Below are 22,103 nucleotides of genomic sequence, written 5' to 3'. Positions count from 1 at the left end.
CTAGACCTAGCTATACCCTCTTTATGTAAACTGCCTATAGTATTATATTATATTATACTATATAGTACTTATATTATATAGTACATATATTGTCCTCCCTATTTGAATATGAATTCTGCGAAGTCAGAGATTATTTTTTGCCTTTCTTGGTATCATCAGCATGGAAATATTATTTAATAAATGTCTGACTGTGTGACCCTGGGCAAGTCACTTAACCCCCATTGCCTAGTTCTTACCATTTTTCTGTCTTAGAACTAATACATACTATTGATTCCAAGACTGAAGTTAAGGTTTTAAAAATATAAATATTTTACTGCCAAATATTTCCTACATAAATACATATATCACACATATAATATATATTTATATGTTCTCTCCTGTTATACTATAAAATTTTTAAGGAAAAGAGCAGTTTTGTTTTGTTTTTTTTTCTTTTAATCTCCAACCTATAGCATAGTGTCTGGCACATAGTTGGCATTTAATTGATGTTCATAGAGAAGACTATTTTATGCCTATGGTAATCTATTCAATCCTCGAAGGAATATGGCACTTTTCTCCAGTCTTTGCTCTCTCCCCCCTCAAATTACCTAGTATTGACTAACTATACCTATTGTAGCCTCCCAATAGATAAGATAAGAGGCTTGCAATCAGGAGCCATCTCCTTTTATATTTTTTTGTCTCCAGAGTCCAGTAAACTGGTGCAGGGTCTGGCACACAGTAGGCACTGATGAATTTTTGTTTAAGTAAACATGCACTGTTTGCCTCAAAGCAGGGATCTAATAGGCTTTGTTTGGAAAAGAAGCAGCATCTCTTTCAGGGAGAACAAAGGGACAAGAAGCAAAGAAGGAGGGTTTTTTCTCCTTCTTCTTTGTCTTTCTGTTCTATACTTGGGGTACTGACAAATCCCATAAACTGTAGTCTAGGAACCTTCTAGAATTACCAATAAATTAATGGGGGCAAGCCTGCTTTCCAATATAGCAGCTATGGAATATTCATCTCAACTCACAGATGAGTCACTGGAGTCCTGACAGTCCCTGCCGAACCTGAAACAAATTGGAGCTATAATTTACAGCACAATAGAACCCAAGACAGTAGCACATGTAGTCCAGGCTCTTTAAATATTCTATAAATAATAGCCTTGAGGGGTATAACTGACAACAAGCAAGGGCTGGATGATGAATCATCAGGTAGTTTAAAGTAAAAACCTGCCTGATTAAATGCTTTGTTTTTAAACCACCTGCATCAATGTCTGCAGAATCAGGACAGATCAAATTGTTCCTGGTATTTTTTTTCCTTCTAAAAACCAGACAAGCTTACAGATGATAAGTTTTATTGTATTATGAAATGGAGTCCAAACCAAAATGCTGAGTATTGTGTAATTCCAATTATCTATCTTTCTGGCTAAGGATTTAGGGACCAGACACTGCTAATCTAGATTTATCAACCTCCTAATGGCTTTGAGTCACATGGAAGTAATTTCATTTTGGTTCTCCTGGCCTGGAGAATATATTTCTCTATATTTTTCTTGAAGAGTGTTTCAATTGTTGTTGTTGACGTTGTTGATCCCACCAACCAGTCACCAGATGCTCTATGGGCAAAGCTAATAAGTAGAGTCTCTTTTCCAAAACTGGGCTTGCTGAGCATAATCATAAGAGCAGACATTAAGGCAGAGGCCAGAGACTCCTGAGCTATACAGAAGCCACAGCAACTGATCCCTCAGCCAAATAAGGAAGAACATCAACAAGGTCATATCCATATGATGCCGAAGCATCCAACCAGTTGTCCCCCTACCTACCCTATGAAAACAAAACAAAACAAAAACTTCAAAACCTGAAGTCATTCATCTGAAAAGTTTTATATATAGGATACCAAATACTGAGATTCACCAATTTCATCAGTAAACCAGATAATTTTTTTTTATTCTCAGGAACACTTTGCCCTCTTAAAATTGGTAAGTATCCCCTCCAAAGCACTTTTGTTTAACACAGTAATATCTATTTATATTTGTCACGTTGAAAATTTTAAAGTCAGTATTATTATGAAAATAATTTTAATCCCAGGGACCCCTTCAGATTCCAAGATTCATCTGGAGAATTGCAGATTAAGCTTACAATTTATATTGGCTGTGGAATCCTGGATAGGTAGGGTAGATTGACATGGATCTAAGAAAACCTGAGTTTAAACCATTTTTCAGATATTTTATTTTAAGTTAAATTTTATTTTTTAATTAACAAAAATATATTTTTCTCCCTGCCATGTGTCTTCCATTAGAAAATTTAAAAAGAGAAAAAAGCCACTCAAAACAATAATAAATAATCAAGGAAAAGAAAATAAGGAACTCCTTATTTGGCCTTGTCCAAAAAAATGCTCTAAAGATTCAAATCAATTGCTTGTTCACTCAAAAAGCAGGCATCAGGATATATGGATAGAGAGATTACTTTGAAGACAGAAAATCCAGTTCCAGCTCTGCCTTTGACAACAATTTTTTCTTAATGAAGGAAAAGTTCTGTCTTGGTGCCCCAAATAACTCTCTAAGATTCCACTAAGTCATGTTGCAGGTGCTGATCTTCATTGGTAATGGGAATTTTTATATTGAGTTCCCTTTACCGATGAAGACATCTATCTCCTATGAGACAAAAAAAAAATACAGTGGACTGAAAACCATGTTGGTTGCTGAGGATACAAAGCCCAAAGTGAGACCATGCCTGTCTCCAAGGAGTTTACATTCCATGTTCATCTAAGCAAATCACTTGCCCTCCCTTTCAGTCTCAGTTGACTTATCTGTAAAAGTGGGATAGCAAAGGCATCTACTTTATAGGGCTGCCATGAAAATTATATGAAATACTAGGCATAAAGGACTTTTCAAACCTTAATGTGTTATATTATTGCCAGCTATTATTTATGAATTATATTCTGGGTAACCTAGGTTAGCCAAGAAGTCACTTTTTGGTACCATGGTCAGTAACAGAGCAGCTGTTCATCTACATTAGAAAAAGGAGTTTCTGTTTCCAGAGCTCCCTATCCCAATGAAATCATGAATGTGTAAGTCGACCTAACTTCTAGGATCTTCACTTTTCTATCCAAAACAACTCCATCCTTGGGAAATGACTTTATGCTTGAAGGGATTTTAGAAGCTAGTTCAATTTCATTTAACAATAACCTGGGTCCCAAAGAATTTACTGATGTGCCTCCAAAGACCTGATTATAGGGATTATAAGTTTTAAACTAGAAGGAACCTTTAGAGGTCAACTAGTTCAACACCCTCATTTTACAAATGAGAAAACTGAGATAATTGAGAAGTAATGTGGTTTACCCTACAGTCTCATATAGAGCAACTGAGAGACAAGTAATTTGAACTTGGGTATTCTGATTCCAAATTCAGTATTTTTCCCTGCCGGACACATTTCCTCCCCAAAGGAATACTTTGAATTTCTAGAACCCCAGCAGGGTGGTGAATCATAGGTGAGAAGATGCCATCATTACCAAAGTCCATCTACATACATAAATAAAATTGGATGTTGACTACACATCTTTGGGCTATAAGTAGGTCATACCAGTCAAAAGCATTTATAGAATCCCTTCTACATAGCAGGCATCATGCCAGCTGCCTGGGATATAAATACAAAAGTGAAATATTTCCTGTCCTCAAGAAGTTTATGGCCTACTGGGAGTCCACAACATATACACAGGCAGGTAAGTATAGGATATGGACAAAATCAATATGCAGTGATTGTGGTAGGAGGAAGCTTTGGGGAAATAAGGGAAAATATGAGATGAGCTTCAAAGAATCAAGTAGTTCCAAGATATGGAGGTGAGGGGGGTATTATAGACTTGGGGGCCAGATTGGATCAAAAACATAAAGGTAGGAGATGAAGTGATATCTAGAGGGAACAGTCGGTGAGACAGTTTGGCAGGAGTACAGAATAAATGAGGAGGAATAATAAATAATCAGCCTAGTAGACTGGAGCCAGATTGGGAAGGATTTTAACTGCCAAACAGACGAGCTTGTTTTTTATCTTAAAGCCAGTGAGAAGGCACTGAAGTTTCTTGAGAAGGGATGTGATATGATCGTTCTTGTGCCTCAGGAAGATTGTTTTCACAACTATGTTGAGGATGTTTTGGAGTTGGAATTAGACTAGATGTTGGAAGGCCAATTGGGAACCTACTGTAAGAGTTGAAGTGAGAGTGGATGAATACTGGGATTCTAGGAGCTGTGGTAAACGTAAAGAAAAAAGGGATAGAATGCAGGAGAATCAACCTGACTTAGCAGCTAATTGGATAAAGAGGTGGTAAGTGAGGGTGAAGAGACGATGGAGATTTTAAACATAGCTGACTAGAAAAATGGTGGTCAATTCAAGGAATTTTTTTAAACTGGGGAAAAAACTTGAGGTTCATGTATTTAAAGTGGAAAATCAATGTGAAAATGAAATCTTTCTATGGACAACTAAAAGTTCTCATTGGAACCTGGATTTACTTATCATTGTGAGAAACCATTTAAAATAAAAGGTTAGGGGGCAGCCAGGTGGTTCACTATATTGAGAGCCAGGCCTAAGGACAGGAGATCTAGGGTTCAAATATGGCCTCAGACACTTCCCAGCTGTGTGACCCTGGATGAGACATTTAGCCCCATTGCCTAGACCTTACCACTTTTCTGCCTTGGAACCAATATACAGTATTGATTATAAGACAGATGGCAAGGATTTTTGAAACAAATTAAAATAAAATAAAAAATAAGAGGCTGATTTCTGATATTATATTGATTTTCCTAGGAAGTGATGCTATATCAAACGTTAAGCCTGAAAAGTATCATCAAAAAACTAGAACTAAATTCAAATGAAAAACAAAGAAAACAAAATGTGATTCTTTCTGAGCTCAGAAAAGTCAGGTCTATTCTATTTAAACCAACAATTCTCAGGCATTTGCCATTACTCAACCTAGTACAAAGATACAGAATCCTCTAACACTCCTATTTACGATTAAAAAGTTCTTTACATGCTTCATCTCAGTTGATCCTGACAATAATTCTACTGGTTAGGAAGAGTGGGTCCTATACTGCATGTTTTGTGATGTTATTGTTTTATTTTATTATTTTTGTTAATATAATTTATTTCCAGGTATTTCAGCACATCCCTCCCACCATCACAACATAGATGCCATCATCCAGAAAATACATATGTATATATCAATTATGGCTTTCATGTTTCTGTTTTTCAGTTCATTATATAGAGGTGAACATTCACAGGTAATTCTTCAAATATTAAATTGGTAACTGTGTATAATGTTCTCTTCATTTACTCACTTCATTATTATCTCAAGTCATTCTTTTGATTATTATTAAGACATAGCAATTTATATTTTTATTTTTAATTTATATTTTATTTTTTATATATTTTTATATTTATATATAGCAATTTATATAGCAATTTAAATTCATAACATGTTTTATAAGCATTGCCCCATTTAAACCTTGCAACAATTCTGACATTGACATTGACAACTGACAATCAAAAAGATATCATTCTTTATTTTTATTCTTTCTATCTCAACTTCCTTAACATAAATTAGAAGATTGAGAAGTTAATTACTAACATTCCAAACAACTAGTATCAGAAGAAAGGCTTGAACTTGTATCTTCTTTTTATTTTATTTTTTAATTTAAGTTAATTTATTTAGTCAACTTAGAACAGTATTCCTTATTTACAAGAATTATATTATTTCCCTCCCTCCCTCCCCTTCCCCACCCTTCCCATAGCTGACATGTAATTCCACTGGGTATTACATGTGTCCTTGATCAGAACCTATTTCCATGTTGTTGGTGTTTGCATTAGTATGTTCATTTAGAGTCTATATCCCCAGCCATTTCCTCTAGACCCATGTATTCAAGCAGTTGTTTTTCTTCCGTGTTTCTATTCCCACCATTTTTTCTCTGAATGTGGATAGTGGTTTTTCTCGTAGATCCCTCCAATGAACTTGTATCTTCTTGATTGTAAATTTAGCATGCTATATATAGTATGGAGAAAAGTGAGACTCAAGGGAGTTAAGTGAATTAATTCAAGGTCTTGAAACTAATAGTGGTACCAGCACTTGAACTCTGGTCTTCTAACTACAATACAAAAATAATGACTATGATATTTCTTTTGTATGTCATCCAGAATCTGTTAACATGAGAGTCAAAAATCACTTCCCAGAATGTTCATCATTTTGGTGCTTCATGACTGCTTTTGGTTGGGTTCCTCCCTAGCCCAGCTTTCCCTTCTCTGTTCAAAGTTTTGCTGTTTCCCTATTACGGTGAATTAAAATGTAAGGGGAGTAAGAAGGGAGCCCTGGCCAGTAAATTCCAGTTAGTTCCAAGTGATCTCTGTGACCCAGTCCAGTAGTTCCAGATATGCCCACGTATCTACTAACTGGCCAAACTACAATTTAAAATGAACATGTTGAAGCAAATGCTTTGTAAAAACTGTATTAAATCTGAGTCCACTTACCCCAGAAGTAGAGGGAAGAGTGTGTTGGGGGAACATCACTATTTCTAAATTAGTCAATATTTCTATTCTTGCTCTATCATTGGAGTAAACATTCTGTTTGTGAAACTTACTTGATATTAATTGATAAAATGAAATAGAGATGCTATCTAGAAGCAGCTAACACAGAGCAGGGGAAGTTTAAGCCAATATCATTAGAGGAAGTCACTCCATTGTCATGCCCTGGGGAGGGAGATGAGTCTTGCTCTGGGGGCAGAGATGGGGAGTGGGGTGTAGCAACCCATCATTGAGGGTGGGAGTTGGGATGGGAATATTCCATGTTTGAAACTGCTACAAAAGCACTTTTCATTAACTTATGATCTCTTCTCTTCCATATTTTCCCCTAAAGCAGCTAAGCCAAAAAAAACCCGAAACCACATTAATCACATAGCTAGCTTCTTTTCTTTGAGTCTTATGGTGGGCAAGTTATGTAATTCCCCTGAGCTACAATTGTATTAACCAGAAAATGAGATACTATTAACCTGCACCATCTACTCCACAAGATTGCTTCAAGGATCAAAGTGACTAATGTATATAAAAGTGTTTTGTTTTGTTACAAACTTTAAAGTTCTATATAAAAGTCTGCTATTATTTGGAGCAGCTACATATAATTGTTCCCCTTAGAAGTAGAAAATACTCCTGTCATAGCTGTGGACAAATGAGATACACAATTCTGAAAATTAGATCTATAGAAACCCAACAAAACTCTTCCGCCTTCCTTCCCTCCCCTCTCCTCTCCTTTTTTCTCCTCTCCTCTTCTCTCTTCTTCTCCTCTTTTCCTGTCCTGTCCTCTCTTCTCTTCTCCTCTTTCCTCCTCTCCTCTCTCTTCTTCTCTCCTCTCTTCTCCTCTTGATCTTAGAATTGATACTGAGCATTGGTTCCAGGGGAGAAGAATGGCAAGGTCCAGGCAACTGGGGTTAAGTGACATGCCCAGGTCATACAGCTAGGCAGAAGTGATTTTCAAGAGAAACTACTGACCTGGTCTATGTGACAGTTAGATTTAGGACAATGTTCTCAAGCAGAAAACTTAGCAAAGTTCTTAAAAACAGAGGCAAAAAACAATTGCACAACAGTACTTCAGTGCTTTCCTGGAAGCTGAAGAAAGGTCAGGACTGGTGGACACTGTGTCAGGGCCCTGTCAAAAGCTCCGCTTCAGAGATCTTGGTGCCAGCTGCAATGGAAGAATTCAGGAGGGAGGACCATAGGAGTGCAGAGGCTCTGCTGACTGTTCATGGATGGAGGAAGATTCAAGTAGGGACTAAGGAAGAAGAGCTACTCTGACAGGCAGGACCTTTAAAAGGGCAGCTGAGCTAAAAGGCCAATTTCTCTGCCAGTGCAGCAAACACTTCTGGGAGCAATCCTGACTATTCACAGATCCCTCACCTCAGTCAGTCAGTCAACAGGCATTTATTAAGTGGGTCGTATTTGCAAGGCACTATTCTAAACACTGATGATGCCAAGAAAAGGCAAAAAGAAGGAGGGGCATTGCCCTCAAGGAGCTCATATTGCAATGGGGGAACAAATAACAAAAATAAATTACATACAAAATATATTCAGCACACTGGGGAGAAAAAAGCAAGGGGGGTGCAGTGAGTGTGGGGCTGAGAAAGGCCTCCTGCAGAAAATGAGATTTGAGCTGAATCTGGAAGGAAGCCAGGGAAGTCATTCTACAGAAATGAGGAGGCAGAATGTAGCCTGTTTGATGGTCAATCAACATAAAAGCATAGTCAGGAGGTAGCATGTAATAAGTGAGTTAGAGCAAGATGACTGGTATTATACACACACACACACATATATGTTATATGGGTTGTCTTAGTTTATTCTAAATGGAGGGAGGGGAAATAAGGGTTTACAAATTAAACTTTTAATTTATTTTAATTTAAAAAGCAGGTTGCTATGCAGAGTATGTGGTGGTGAGTACAGAATAGGAAAACAGAAAGGACAGGAAGGCTTTCAGGCCAGGGAAATAGTATGTTTTTTGATCCTGAAGGTAATATAGAGCCACAGAAGTTTACTGATTAGGAGAGTCATGAAATCTGTACTTTAATAATAATTTTGCTTTCACAGCTGAGTGGAAGATGAACTAAAACAGGGGCAGACTTTAGGCAAGAAGAAGAATGGTTTTTTGGGAAGTCTAAGCATGAGATGATGAGAAAGTGCAGTGGGGGAATAGCTGTGTGAATGGAGAGAATTAGAAAAATATGTCATGAAGGTGGAAATGACAAGAGCAGGCAACATATTGGATATTATCTGCCACCATGATTATGATCTTGGATAAGTCAGACTTGGACTAGTTTATACTATTCAACATAAAGTCTTGCTTTTCTGTCCATGTCACCCATCATCTGCTCACTCCAGCAACAATCTCCCCTGTGTGACCCAATCCAATCCAACCCAAGCAGCATTTACCAAGTGCCTACTATATAGCTCTGCCCTCAAGGGATAAATCTTGTTCTCCAACCTCTAGACACCAAGCTGATTTTCTAGAGGTTAAATACTAAAAAGATCAAAAATCCCTCTTTTCTTAATAGTCTAAAACATCTCCTTGGGCAATTTAAGGCTATCTTCCATCATCCTTTTTGCCATGTTCCCTAGCTATAACTCAATCTAATGAGGTTTCATTTAAACTTTTAATGGCTCATATCTCTTTTGAACTACTATATTTTGGAAAATGTTCTCAAACTGAAAACTTGGCAAGGTGTTAAAAATCTAGAAAATAAATTGATTTTTAGCAGTATAACTTCTCTTATCTTGATGTTTTCTTATTAAAAACTATATCAGCATTGCTGGTGGAGTTGTGAACTGATCCAACCATTCTGGAGGGCAATTTGGAACTATGCCCAAAGGGTGATAAAAGACTGTCTGTCCTTTGATCCAGCCATAGCACTGCTGGGTTTGTATCCTAAAGAGACAATAAGTAAAAAGACTTGTACAAGAATATTCATAGCTGCGCTCTTTGTGGTGGCCAAAAATTGGAAAATGAGGGGGTGTCCCTCAATTGGGGAATGGCTGAACAAATTGTGGTTTATGCTGGTGATGGAATACTATTGTGCTCAAAGGAATAATAAAGTGGAAGAATTCCATGGCGACTGGAACAACCTCCAGGAAGTGATGCAGAGCGAAAGGAGCAGAACCAGGAAAACATTGTACACAGAGACTGATACACTGTGGTACAATCAAAGGTAATGGACTTCTCCATTAGTGTCAATGCAATGTCCCTGAACAATCTGCAGGTATCTAAAAAACACTATCCACAAGCAGAGGATAAACTAGGGGAGTAAAAACACCGAGGAAAAGCAGCTGCTTGACTACAGGGGTGGAGGGGATATGACTGAGGAGAGACTCTAAATGAACACTCTAATGCAAATACCAACAACATGGAAATGGGTTCGAACCAAGAACACATGTGATACTCAGTGGAATCGTGCATCGGCTATGGGAGAGGTGGTGGGAAGGGGGGGGGGGAGGAAAAGAAAATGATCTTTTTTTCCAATGAATAATGTTTGGAAATTACCAAATAAAATAATGTTTAAAACGGAAAAAAAACTATATCAGTCCAATCTATTATGTTCCATTGCTTAGTCATCCTTAAAAAAGATAAGGGCACCATAGTGGAAAGATCCTTGGACATAGTGTCAAATTTGGGAGTCAAGTCCACATATCTTCATTACAACTGTATGATGCCGACTTTCTGAGGTTCATTTGTAAGGAAAGGACTTTATAAATCTTAAAACATGCTGTAAATATGAGTTTACAATCTTCACTGCTTCAGCCTTCATATAGAATTTTGTTTTTAAGTTCTCATTGTTTTCTCATATTATGTTGTGTTTTGAGAGTCTTAACTCTCAACTTAAGGATTCTTGTTGTCCTGATTGCTGAGCACCTCATATGACACAAATATCTAGCTAGTTAGTCGTACTTCATTTTATATTCTTTGCATATTTTTTCCAGGGATTATGAACATATTCTCCTCCCCTCCCCTATTATTCAGCTATGGTTCTATAATCTTCCACTGCTTCAGAATATCAGCTGAAGTTATAAATAAAAGCATTTATTAAACTTCAAATGGCACAACTTAGGAGTCATCTATTAGTTTTTAAATTCAATACAACTAGTGTCACTTGAGAGTTTGAAACAGATATTGAATTTTAGTAATGGTACAGAGCACTGAGCCTGGAGTCAGAGATACCCAAGTTCAAATATGGCATCAGACACTATCTTTGTGGTCTTGGGTAAATCACTGAACTTCTCTTTGCTTCAGTTCTGTCACCTATGAAATGGGGAAAATATTAGCACTCTCTTCCCAAGATTGTTTGTGGAGATCAGATGAGATATTTGTAATAAATCTCATGCTTGGGACACTACATAGCACCTAATATATGCTTAATCAATGTATATTTTTCCCCACTTTCCTGCCTTCCTTCATTCCTATAAACTCTATAAAGAGAAGCCATTTGGTGCAAAATGGGAGATATAGTATCTAGTCTCAGCATAGATCATAATCTTAAAAATAAAACACTTACCTTCTATCTTAGAATCAATATAATGTATTGGTTCCAAAGTAGAAGAATGGTAAGGGTTAGGCAATGGAGGTTAAGTGACTTGCCCAGGATCACATAGCTAAGAAGTATCTGAGGCCAGTTTTGAACTCTGGCCTCCTGTGTGACACTTTCAATCCACTGAGCCACCTAGTTACCCTGAATCATATTCTTTTGAGGGAATGTTTTATACCAGTTATTCTTATACTATTTTAATTAGTATCCCTTTAAAATAACTACTTAAAACTGGGCAACTTAAATGATTCTTAATTGATAATTATGGGGAAAGCACAATAGTGGAGGCTTGAGTTAAGAGAACTAGAAAATTAGCTCCAACTTCTTAGGGGGTAGTGAGAGAACTATAAAGAAGCAGAGATTGATCTTTGTTTTCAGATGCCAGTCTTGTCTGTGAAAGTAGAAATTGGGATATGGACACCGCTCTCTCGGAACCTGAAGTGAAGGCTGAACTCTCTCTCTCTCTCTCTCTCTCTCTCTCTCTCTCTCTCTCTCTCTCTCTCTCTCTCTCTCTCTCTCTCTCTCCATTTACTTGTTTATTTTTGAGATTGGATCTTCCTATATTATCCTAGCTAGATGTTCAGCTTTCCTCTCTTCTCCAATATGAGCTGGGTCCCTGCTCCTTTGGCAGCCTGATGGCCCTATTCCAGTTTAGACCTTCTGAACTCAAGCAATCCACCAGCCTCAGTCATCATAGTAGGAAGCAATATAGGCATGAGCCATCACTTCTCAGTTCCTTAACACTTGTTGTACCTTCCCTAAGTACTCACTTTTGGTCTTCTCCTTATACTGATCACATTTTCCTTTTTCTCATATTTATATACCTCAGATGTACCGCCTCTGCCCTGCTGTCTCTTGGAATGTCCAGTTGCCTTTAAAGTTCTCAGCACCTAACAATCTCCTATGGGAAGGAGTGGAGGAGACTTTCCAGATTCTTTTGTTCCAGTTCCCCTCTCCTGAAATGATCTTGCATGTACCTGTCTATTTACTTACTGCTTCTATCAAGCTCCTTGAATGCAGGTACTGATTTTCCTTCATCTTTGTATTCTCAGCACTTAGTTCAGTGAATTGTATGCAGTAAACATATCACATACATCTATTGGGCTCAAATGTCTTATCTTCTCAACTTCACTGTAAGCTCCATGAGGGCAAGGGTCATGTCTTACTCTTCTCTTTACCAATTCAGCAGCTAGAATAGCACTTTGTCCTTAGGGAATGCTTCAAGAATGCAGGTCGACTAGAATATAAATTTCCTAGGGGTAAGGACCCTGACTCATTCATTTTTCTATTCATTCTACTTGCTATAATATTCTTGCTGTTAAAAAACAAACACAATGCAGTAGCAACTTTTTCAGGCATAGGACCAAGAGGACAGCTCGATTTCTGCATCAGCAATTTCCGCTAAAGATGCAAAAGTAGTATTTCATAATCATCATCTGTGAATATTCATTTTGTAAGTTTCCTCAAATCACAGTATTTCAGATGTTAGAACTTTTGACAAATTGACCATTTTCCTTAAACAGAAGCACTTCTCTTAAGGGACTAGAAGGCTTCACTTCAGAGTAGTTTTTAACCCTGGAAGAAATAGAGATCAGGCATCTAAGTATCAGTACATATTTTTTTTTAAATCCCTTCACTGACACTGCAAGAATTTATCTGGTTTTTGGCACAGTGCATACAAAAGGATGCAGCCTTTTGCAAGGATGCTACTTAAAATGCTAAAATGTTCAATCTAATTTAAGATGCTCATATTTCTCTGATAAGAGGAAAGGAAAATGAATTATTTGACCAGATCAGAATCCAGAATTGCTGTCAGTCAAATCTCTCTGTCATGCATTTTTCAGGTATTTTGTTGATTAAATTCACATAACCCTGTATACACATGCATAAACTGAATGCAAATTATTTCCCCTTGGTAGAGGTTGAAATACAAAGCCTGCCCCTGGCTACACTAACAATGAAACACGGAGCAAAAAATAGAAAGATAAACAATGAATTGTATAAATCTTCTTATAGCATAAACATCATTCATAAGAGTATCTTAGGGAAAAAAAGTCTTGGTTATAAAGGCAAATACTTCTCTAGCTTTAACTTTCTACCAAAGCACAGTATTTATATAATGAAAAGTACTTGACTCAGCTTAATTGTTTCTTATACAAAAATTGCTAATATCTAGATTAAATAATATATTTTCTAAATAACAGATTGATTATAAGCAAATAAAGCAAGACAATTAAATAATAACATTTAATAAGTCAGGAATAATAAAGAACAAAAGGATAATCTGTAGAAAAAAATACATGTCCAGAAGTTTCCTTATTATACTGCTAAAATTTAACTTTAAAAAAACCAAGCTAATTACCTTAATAATATTTTGTGCAAAATGTTTGTCTTTTTAAATTAAATGATAAATTTATTTTTCATACATCCTTTTTATAAGTTTCTAGGTTTTTTCCTTCCTAATCCATAATTCACATAGCTACAGAATTTAAATTGCAAATGCACAGGACTGACCATACCACTTCCTACTCAAAAATGTTTCACTAGCTTCTAGGTTAAACTAAACACTCCTATGTTTGGTATTTATACCTGAGGAAATCATTAATATTTTGTTATATTGTTTAATAAGAAATATCCCAGCCTTAAGGCACCTACTTGTTAGCCACCTTGGACTGGGGTCCATCCAAGTGGGATCCCTCACTTGTTTTCCTAGTAGACAAAGAGCCAGCTTGACCTAGACCTTCCCCAGGGATCATGTCTCCTGTCCTTAATTTCTAATAAAAGTTAGGTGCAACCTGGTCTACCTGGGAAAGCCAAGACTTCTAGAGGCAACTGGGTCTCATAAAGCAAACAGAATTCCTTCTAGTGTGAGAGAAGGGTAGAATCACCCATATCCTAGCTTCAGATGAATTCTTTCACTTGAGAATTAGCCTTGCCCACCTCCTTAGGTAGTCTGATAGCCCTCTTCCAGTTTAGAACTCCAGCCTCAGTTCTCACAGTAGCAAGCAATACTGTTAGGAGCCACCATTATTTTAGAGGTTTAATGTTCATAGAGCTTGTCTGTGCCTTCTCTTCCTGACCATTGGATTTTGGCTTCTTCCTCGTACTCATCACGCTTCTCATTCTGTTATATTTATGTGCCTGGAATGCACTCCTTTCTCATGGTTATTTCTTAAAATCTCTAATTTTCTTCAAAGTTCTTAGTTTAGGTCCTATAATATCTCCTTTGGAAAGGGAGGGAGGGAAGTTTTTCCACATTTTTTTATTTGTCATCGTTTCCTCCCTCCTCAAATTATCTTACATGTGCTTATCTACTACTAAATCTGCTCATTGCCTACAGGAGGGGATGGGAGGAGGGGAGGGAAAGAACATGAATTATATATAACCATGCCAAATATTCTAAATCAATTAATTAAATAACATTTTTCAAATAAAAAAAAAGGAAGACACCTCCGGGTTTTAAGAGGAGCTGTGGGCCAGAACTTCATGGTCTTTGAACTAAATGGAGGCAAGCCATTGACCCCTTTGTCATCAGGCTGCCCTCAATAGAAGGGAAGCTGATGGAGAGTGAGGCTGCCTGTGTTGCCATATACCCAGAACATAGCAAAATGTCTGACATATAGTAGGCATTTAATAAATCCTTGTTTAATTGAATTAGAGGGGATATTCCAGCTAATGAATTACTAGACCAAAGACACACAGGACCATAAACTTTGGTATTTAGGAACAAAGAGATTCAACTGGATACATTTTCTCATTAAAAAAACAACAACAAATTGTTAGTGAGAAATTTGAGATTTCTCCAGCATAACTAAAATAGCATATGTGATTCTAAGGAATAATTTAGTAGCATTTTGGAAATGACAGATTCTAAGGAATTTCTTGAATAGGAAAATTTTTGTTCATCATTCCTGACCTTTCAGATGATTTGCGTGATGGAAGTGAGCATTTATAGCCTGAACAAGTACAATGCCAATAAATGCATCTTTTATTTAAATTTTAGAACTTGGTTTCTTTCAAATTCTGGCAGACTCTTTTCCTTTGGCTTGGCCTCATTTTATGGGCTGTATAAAATCTCCATTATTTAAACTCAAATCATTCGACCTGGCTTTTTTCAGCCTTCATTCACTAGGGATCCAGTTCTAGTCCAAGATGGAAAATCTGTCCATTAAAGTAAATAATGGCCCTTTTATAAGATGATTTTTAGCAGTGAAAAATTAAATTTAAAAAATCCTCCATTTCCTTTCTGCTCTGCCTAAAAGAGGCACCGAAGTTGTTTTCACTTTGCTATTTTCTGCCAAGTAAAAAATGACCATGGGGTTGGCTAGGCCACAGGTCATAGAAGCATATGAAATAGCTCTTTGGTAACTAATTCCCAGGCTCCAGCTTGGTATACCTGCAACTTAAGTAGAAACAGAAGGTAGTAGAGGAAACACACAGGGTATACCAAGGGAAGCATGCCTGCTTCATTGTCTGTTAAATCTCATCTTTTAAAGTGGAGCTTTTTTAACACATAACACAAAGACAGCTAAATGGTCCATTATAATGGACATGCTTATTAGTTATGTTATCAATAGACAAAATATTATAATATATTCCGATATTACAGTAGCTTAGGGGTGAGTGTTTAGGGAGCATGGACTTTTGATACAATCTGTATGGGGAAATCGGAATATAGAAACTCTTTGTTTTAATGTTGGTTGGCAACTAGTACATAATGTATTGTCTTAGAGAGTTTCTAGGGGTTTTGAGTAATTTGTCCAGGGTTGCACAGTATTACCAGTGTATAGCAAAGTCCGGATTTGAACCTTGAAATTTGTGCCTCCTAAGTCAACCTTATATCCACTGTCATACTGTTTCTAGTGTTTTCAATAACAACAGAATTACAAGCTCATTTTCTATGATGACCTTTGACTAAAGAACAGGAATCCTTTACATTTTAATAAATACAGAATGATTATTCCTATATTTTCAGCAAGAGACAGAATTCTTTAAATTTGCCTATAATAAATATCAAGCTTTGTTAATTCTCCCTGATGATAAATCTGACTTTTTGAGAAGATCCCTAAATAAAGTTATTTTAGTTAAAATACAGACATATACTTCCATTATGGATCACTGTGTCGAGAGGAATGAAATAATTGAGAAGCAGCACTAACTGGGTATATGGTATAATGGCTACTGGAACATGAACGAATTGAGATCAATGTTTTTCTGTTCTGTGAAGGAAGGAAAGCTTAATGCTGCAATTGATGTCACCTCTCTAGGTAATGGACTTTGCCTAACTACCTAAAATAGAGGAGAGATACTGCTTATGATAGCCTCTTTTTAGTAGGTCTTAGAGACTAAAAAAAGACAAATATCACAAATGGAGTGATATTTTCCTGCATGTTCATATATTCATTCATATTCTCTCTCTCTCTCTCTCTCTCTCTCTCTCTCTCTCTCTCTCTCTCTCTCTCTCTCTCTCTCTCTCTCTCTCTCTCCCCCTCACACACACACAAATCTATCTATCTATCTATCTGAGAGATGTGATTTCATCAATGAAAATGACCCTTGGACTTCTCCATTAGTGTCAATGCAGTGTTCCTGAACATCCCGGAGAGATCTATGAGAAAGAACACTACTATCCACATTCAGAGGAAAAACTGTGGGAGTAGAAAGATGGAAGAAAAACAACTGCTTGATTAAATGGGTCGAGGGGGATATAATTGGGGATGTAGACTCTGAATGAACATCCTAGTGCAAACATCAATAACAAGGAAATGGATTCTGATCAAGGACACATGTAATACCCAGTGGAATGGTGCATTGGCTATGGGAGGGGTAAGGGAAGGGGAGGGAGGAATAGAAAATGATTTTTGTAAACAAGGAATAATGTTTGAAATTGACCAAATAAAATAAAATTTAAAAAAAAGAAAGAAAATGACCCTTGGGAGTAGAAGCTCTAAATAGAAAAATTCATCTATGTTTTCAGTTGAGTATAAAAATCAACTTATCTGTAAATTATTCTGTAATCAGTTTAGCAACATAGACAATATGGCAACAGGAAAAGGAAGTTGGGAGTTATGGATGGCTGAAAAATATTGGTAGAAATAAAAAATATGAGATGCCTTGCTCCTTTCACCAAACCCTAGTCTTTTACTGTCTTTCAACTAAAGACGTTTATTTGGTTCTTCCTGGAGTCCATCCACAAGACAGGAGTCAAACATTTTCAAATCTTTTTCAAAGTGGGTTTTTTATAGACTATATAAATAAACTGGTAACAAAGAATATAGCATTGAGTTTTCACATGTTTCTCAGAACTTTGAACATCAGGAAAGAAAACTGTTTTCCTTGGCTCTTATCTACAGGCAGGATTGCAAGGATTTTATTCTTTTTCATAGCTCTTAGAATTACCCATCCCCCTTCCATCATGTCATTCTCTCCTACAGTGTTGGTGGGGGGTAGAGTAATTAGTTACCAAAATCCTTAATGTAAGAATACCCCAGCTTAGAGAAGGTATAGATATTTGTAGGAACTGCTCTCTCACTCTGTCTCTGCTTCCCTTCCTTCCCCGCTTTCTTATTGAAGAAAAAAAATTTTCCCTTTAATATCTTTCAATGTAGGTATTTCATTTACAGAGGGCCAAAGCCCACAGCATTAAGGAAGCCTAGTACTTATGCAAATGGATTAGCACCAAGGAATGATGCTTTCAGGAGAGGTTCACATAAGTCCAACTAATCCTGTTGTGGGAGGAAAGAAGGCTGTTCTTGCTGATATTTGCATAAGTACCTAACTGCTTAACCTCCAGAATTCATCCCCATGAAGAAAACCATTCGAAAAGGAGAAAAAGGAAAGAAGAAATAGCTTCAGGATAAAGAAGCTTGACAGTTACCTGTCAGTTATAAAATGCTAAGCATTTGAATGGAAATCTCAAAAAGGAGTTTAGGCAAGTTGGATTGACTTTCTTAAAAGTAGAGGAAATCTGCAAAGTTAAATAAATAATAACTTTTATGATTGAAACCAGTCTATTGAATTGATGGTTACTTCTGTCAAATGAATTGTCATTCTTATGACTAAAACTTTTGTCTTATAAAAAGAGGATCTCTCAAAGAGTTTTGTAACATGAGCTTCAATAACTTCTCCCAGCGATTATATTGTTAGTATATTTTAAAAAAGAAATAGTGACAGTTTAAATCATCTTTTTTTAGGAGTCTGATGGGGTTGAGCATATAACTGTGGATTTTGAAGGAAGGTAAATTGTCATGACTGAAGGGAGAATAGAGGTTTCTGGAGGACCAAGAGAAATTGCTTGTTGTGAAGAGGATTTAAATTTTTATCTTTTCAGGAAACATAAATGGAATAATTTTTAATTGATACACTGAAAAACCTGAATGGTGGGAGGGTATTTCCAGAAATGAAAAGTCAGTAGTTGTAATGATAGCAAATGGGGTTTTGGCTGTGATATTTCTCACAGGAGATAGACATATTGTAAATAATTATCTATATATTTCTTTTGTTTTTTATATATTTAAATGGTATAGTCAATAACTTTTATTTTTATGCTTATGGATTTTGGTGATTGATATGTCTATATCTACATAGAAAAGATGTATTTATATATACACAGATAGAGTGAGAGAATAATAAACAAAAACTTATGGGAAAATGTTTTCTCCATTTTATTAATGATAATAAATTGGTATGGGAGCTCAGCTCAGAATTTATCATTTAATCAGTGAGAAAAATGTATCAATTGTGGTAATTAATATGAAAATATCAGAAAATTTCCCTTTCATTTCCTGGGGAGTGTGATGAGAATGAATAAAGAAAATGTTCCTATATCAAGCAGAAAGAAATGTCCACCCTAAAGTAGACTATACATGTAATTGCTGGCTTTAAACCCTTTGCTATAATTGTTCTAAGTAGTAGTGCTACTGTTTTAGGCTTAGACCATCTGATGAGAAATCAAAATAAGATAGAAATTTTCCTAATTGATTACAAATTCCAGCTAAGTAACATCTTGAAGTTAATCAGAAGGAATTATCCATCAAAAATGTTCTATGCTCAAATAAACACTACACACCTTCAAAGAATCTGTGATCTCATTGATATGAATATCTATTCCAATAATTTAGATCACAACGCAAATCATGACTTTGGGCATATAGTGACTTTGGCCCATGATTCCTTAAAAACTTTTTGTGGGAGGTTCAGGCAAAACATTGGGGACATTCGGCTATGTCCTCTGACATGACACTGATACCAGTGAAAAATGGGAGCTGTTCTTTCACCACTGATTCCTCATTTTTGCCTTACCCTTTTGGTCACAGATCTCATTGCATCTTTTATGCTACTTTCCTAACATAATATTTCTTTATCTTGTAAAAATACATACACAGCCTCATGACTGTCATCATATTTCTTTATTGTGTTCTTTGGGTAACCAACCTTAATTCTTATTTTTAATCTTATTAAATATTCTTATTCTATTAGAATAATTATTCAATTAAATATTAATCTTACCAAATAATTCCTATATTTAATCAATTTTAATCAGTGTTTATATATATGTATAAAATATTAATCTAACAGTCTTACTATCATGATAAAGGAAAGATAAAACACACTATTAACTTAAAAAATTTCTGTAATAATTTGTAAATAAATACATAATTACAGGTTTTCTACTGGAATTGAGGAAAAGTCATCAAATTCTAAAGTAAAGATTATACATATATATATATATATATGTATTTTATATCATCCATATAAAAATGTATGGCTACATTATATGTATATGCATACACAATATCTTTATGTAAATATTTAGTAAAAAAAGATGAAATTCTTCATGATTTGCCAATCTGCTCCATAATCATCACAAATTATATAACTACATTTCTCTCTGTCATTACATAGAAATACAAGCTGTTTTAATTTAGCTTCTATCAATAGATACATCTTCTACCTCAAACAAGAAACCACGGCTGAATCACACAGAATTCCAAGCAAAGTGGAATGAATCTGGAGCCAGGATTTGTGTTAGTCTGCACTCTGACATTTATTACCTGTATTACCTGGATGATTCATTAAATCTCCTGGGGCCATAGTTTCTTCCTCTATGAAATAAGATGGTTGGACTAGAGTCCCTTCAAGCTGTAAATCTAGGGTCCATCTAAACACAGCATGCTATGATGGTCAATAATGTTGAAAACCTGAGGCTGAATTTGTACCTTTTTTCTACTTTTCAAAAGGTAATAGTCCTGTTTGTTGTATCATTTGTCAAAAATATTGCCATCTTTTAGTCAGACTCCATCTGTAGGGCACCGTGAAATGGAATTAATCTCTTTAATGACTTCAAAACCATTCCCATAATACCCACAAATCCATAAGTACATTTGTCTAAATTATTTTAGAATGATATATTTTATTAACATGTGAATGGTCATATGGCTATATAGATGTATATATATAAGCATGTATGTATAAAGAAGGCATGTAATTTGGGACTGGAGATTCAGAGATCAGACTCATAACTTTACTGGGAGGAAAGAATGAGACTACTATTATTTAGGTTTTATTTGATTTCCAGGATATGCAAAATTGTGTGTGTATGTGTGTGATTATAAGTCCATGCAGACATACATATATACTCAGAGTCAGGATATGTGATTTCTTTGGTATAAAGAACTTCTAATTTATGTAAAGAAATCCCTTTTGGCAATACATAACAGCAACTGTTCTGTTATTATTATTAATAATAATAAAATATAATAAATTTAAAAATAAAAATGGAAAATAAAATAAAATAAAATGACAAAGAAGGGCAGCTGGATGGTTCAGTAGATTGAGAGCTATGTCCAGTGGTGGAAAGTCCTGGGTTCATATCTGATATCAGACACTTCCTAGCTGTGTAACTCTTGGCAAATCATTTAGGAAGCTGGACTAGATCAAATTTATCAAATGGTCTGAACCAGATTAAAATGTATTAAGGAAATATTTAATAAAATAAGTGAAAATACAATAGAACCTACTAATATGTTGTTTCCCATGTCAATCTGCAGACCCTAAGAATCCTTATATAAGGTTTAATGGCCTGAATTTCCACTGAGAGGAACCTGAGGGAAGATGAATCATATTTCAAATAGAATTTTCTGCTAAGTAAAATTCTTTAAAAAATTGGATAAGTAAGTGTATGAGGATGAGGATGTCAGTTCTCCTTTTAAAACATTTAAGATTAAAAATCATAAAAACATTCCACCTTGAATAGTAAGCCCTTCTTATTGATAGGAATCTAAATGTAATGTCTATAGATTCTTATAGCTTTAGTATTATTTTATAATGATCACAAGTAATATTAATAATGAATTTTTATTGCCATTATAGTTAATTACATACTAAGACTGAAACTGTCAAAAGGTCAGGTCTTTAAACAATAACCCTGTATGAACTTGAGTTCTCTAGCCATTGTCCCTTTAATTCAGTTACCCCAATATTCGGTGGGAAATCTACACTGGAAACCAGGTAATAGATAGCTTTTGTTTCCAAAATGAAAAAAAAAAAACAAAGCCAAACAAAGAGCTCCAAATAGGAGAGGGGAAATTGAGGATATTTATTTTCCAAGTTCCAGAAAAAGTAACTTTGATCCCCAATCTCTAGAAATAAAGGAATCTGAAAATTGCCCACTTCTTTTGATAATACGTAGTTCCCATTTACATCTAAATGAAATCCTCTTTGAAATACACCATTACATGTTACTTGAAACTATTAAAATGTTCCAAGGGGTAGCCAGACTTATTTTCCCAAACCCCTGATTACTGTCTTTGATCAGTGATAAGAGCCAATGCTATACATCTTAAGAGTCTTTTCAGATGTGTAATGTACCCTATATCTATTTAATTTGGCTACCACATTAAGCATGTCATGGGTAAGAGCCAGCTGTTTGTGGAACATGGTGAGGCATGAGACATTCCTTCTCTGCAGTCCTTAGATTGGCATCGGCTACCCATCTAAGCAAAAACCCACCATTCATTTTTACTGTTACTCT

At 35.7% G+C, this 22,103-nt stretch overlaps 1 protein-coding gene across 10 annotated transcripts in view; it reads right to left on the bottom strand.

The window, feature by feature from the left end:
- SYT1 (synaptotagmin 1) overlaps positions 1–22,103 on the bottom strand; it is a 734,125-nt gene that overhangs the window by 599,564 nt on the left and 112,458 nt on the right. The window lies entirely within an intron of this gene.

The sequence above is a fragment of the Monodelphis domestica genome, chromosome 5 (assembly GCF_027887165.1).
Source record: "Monodelphis domestica isolate mMonDom1 chromosome 5, mMonDom1.pri, whole genome shotgun sequence".
Taxonomy (NCBI): Eukaryota; Metazoa; Chordata; class Mammalia; order Didelphimorphia; family Didelphidae; genus Monodelphis; species Monodelphis domestica.
The sequence above is the reverse complement of the archived record's forward strand: the minus strand, read 5'-3'. Positions and strand labels throughout refer to the sequence as shown.